Source organism: Lynx rufus, unplaced genomic scaffold (genome assembly GCF_022079265.1).
Source record: "Lynx rufus isolate CCGP_SWC_20201006 ecotype Redwood Valley unplaced genomic scaffold, mLynRuf1.p SCAF_20, whole genome shotgun sequence".
NCBI lineage: Eukaryota > Metazoa > Chordata > Mammalia > Carnivora > Felidae > Lynx > Lynx rufus.
Genome location: NW_025814835.1, coordinates 25,402,889 through 25,405,940, shown reverse-complemented (window position 1 = coordinate 25,405,940; position 3,052 = coordinate 25,402,889).

Genomic DNA, 3,052 nt, shown 5'->3' with positions numbered 1-3,052 from the left:
GAGTTTGTCAAAGGGAGAGCCAGTTTACTTTAATTCCTGCTAGTCGGTCAGAAGTAAGAGACAGTAAGCAGACAGATGCTCCTCCCCTGAAGGAGGTTTGTACTCCTTTGCCAAAAATTGTAAGTAGTAAATAACTTAGAGGATCCCAGTGCCAGCCAAGAGTTGAGACATAAGGCTTTTCCATTCTTTAAGGGCTTGTCAAGTCCTGCTTCCCCCCCCAATACTTTTCCCAATAGCTTTGATTCACTTATATTTTTTTCTTCTTTGAATGTATAATGTGTAGTTTGAGTAAGCTGTGCATTTAATTATAGTTTCCACTTCTTTTTTGAGTTTCTTACAGCATTAAGCGTAATGCTGGACATGTGACAGATGTTTAATAAATATTCGAAGGGGTCAAGCTTGTACTCTTTTTTTTCTTTTCTTTTCTTTCTTGGAACCAGTGATTTACCTTTATCCCAAGATTTCCACTAAGTTGGGTCCTCTCAGCTCATCGTTTCTGTCCTTGAACAGAGAGAGGACACAAGAAAAGCACTGATTTTGGAATCAGAAACCTGGGTTTGTGTTTCATCTCTGCCTTTTTACCAGCTGTGTGATTCTGAGCACGTCGGTTATTTTGGCTCAGTCTTGCTTTCATTATTTGTAAAGCGAGATAGTTCTACTGAATGATCTCTAAGATCCGTCTTAGTTTTAACACTAGATTTCTGCCGTCCAACATGATAGCCACCAGTTATGTGTGGTTACTGAGCACTTGAAATGTGGCTGGTCTGATTTGACATGCGTTGTAAGTATACAGTACAAGAACAAGAACGTAAGACATCTCATTAATACTCTTCTATATTGACGACATGTTGAAATACCATTTTAGACCTATTGTGGTCAACAAGATATATTATTTTTAAAAAGTTTATTTATTTATTTTGAGAGAGGGAGAGAGAGAGAGCAAATGCCAAGCAGTCTCCACAGCCAGCTCAGAACCTGACATGGGGCTCGATCTCACAACCACAAGATCCTGACCTGAGCCCAAATCAAGAGTCAGATGCTTCACCGACTGAGCCACCCAGGTGCCACGAAAGTATATTATTTAAATTAATTTCACAAGTTTCTTTTTCATCTTTTTGCGTTGCTATTAGAAAATGCAAAAATATACATGTGGAGCTACGGAAAGAATTGTGTCCCCCCACCCAAATTCATATGTTGGAGCCCCGACCCCCAGTATGATGGTATTTAGAGATGGGGCCTTTGAAAGATAATTAGGTTTAGATGGGGTCAGGAGGTTGGGGCCCTAACGATGGGAATTAGTGCCCTTATGAGAAGAGACCAGGGAGCTAGCTTTCTCTCTCTCTCTCTCTCTTTCTCCCTCCCATGTGAGGGCATAGTGAGAAGATGACTATCTATAAGCCAAAAAGAGGGTCTTCATCAGAACCTAACCATGCTGGCATCCTGATCTCAGACTTCTAGCTTCCAGAAGTGAGAAAATAAATTTCTGTTGTGCGAGCCATCCAGTCTACCGTATTTTGCTACCGTAACCTGAGCTGATTAAGACATGTGGCTTGTATTATATTTCTGTCGGACAGCACTGGATGTCTGGTAACCCCTCCGCAGCAAGCTGTTGCCACTTCTAACTTTCTGCCTTGTGTTCGTGAGAGCCGGGATGGCCTCCTGAACGTTCCTTGGGGGTGCTCTGCTCAGTGCTTTACCTGTAATAGCTGCTCAATTTACATGTGGTGATTAAGCCATCTCCTTTGTTGCAAGCACTATAGTTTCTGGCTCATTTATGCAGAAGAGAATCATTAAAATGATACTGGGAAGTTACCAGAATCTCTGTGGGGCACAGGAACCAGGCTTCGGAGATGGTTCAGGCACAGGCAGTGCCTAAATCCCACTTCCCACTGCTGTGCCAGAGAAACAGAGCTGCTGCCCCACTGAGAGGGGCTACCTGCTTCTAGCCTCACTAGCTCCCAGTGCAGAGTTCGACCGACTGAATTTAACTCTAACAACAAGGGAAGCTGGAGAGGTCTCCTAAGAGGGGAATTCATTCCTCTAACACGGAAAGGTGCCTTCACATGTTGGTAGCCAAAAAGAATGACCAGAATCCTTCACTAGCGTAGCCTGAAACCTTGAAATTTTGACTGCAACACAAACCCAGAATTTTCCGTTGAAACTCCTCAGACAGACTTCCTCCACACAGGAGGCTCCCCAGATCTCGTGGTTCTTCTGGAAAGTATGAAGCATAGCAAACAGTTGATGTTACACATTACTCTGATGCTGTGATTGTAATTTCGTTATGTCTTTTGACAGTTATCACATTATATTTTATTATAGAGACACAGGAGGGCACTCTAACCAACCAGCAATAAAACTTAAGTGGTTTAATAGCCTTGGCAGTTTAAAAAAATGGATATGGGCTTTGTTGAATCTGTTTTTTCTTCCTTCCCTTCCCTTCCCTCCTTCCCTCCCTTTTTCTTTCTTTCTTTCTTTCTTTCTTTCTTTCTTTCTTTCTTCTTTCTTTCTTTCTCCCCCTTTCCAGGTAGGATAACCAACTTTGCAGGAATACCTAATTCCCCTAGGGGATCTACATGTAGCAAAGATTCCCAAAACACATCCTCCACACTGTCCGGTTAAAGTCCTAGGGACTATGGCTTTGAGCAACCCAGAACAGAGAAGGGGATTTTTGGCTCACAGGTTGCCCACTGCCTCATCCCTGAGGCATGACAGATGGAGACAGGGTTCCCGAGAGCTCATATGTTAGAGGCCAACCGCCCAAATGAAACAGAGAGCAGAGGAGAGAGACCTAGTTGTCAAATGTCCTTCAAATCTGCAGCCTGCCCCCATGACTTACTGGGGGCCTGCCCTCATGTGTAAGTTATACCTGACTTATGTCTGCATTGTTCACCAACGGAGGAGAGCTGGAGGGGAACGGAAGCAACATATCTAGGGGTACCATTTACCATCCCATAAAGTGCACGGGGTTTTATACTGAAAAATAAAGCCAGTCGACTTCTTGTTAATGAATTGCGGCACACGGGAAGGACAAAGCTTGCTCCGTTGGCGG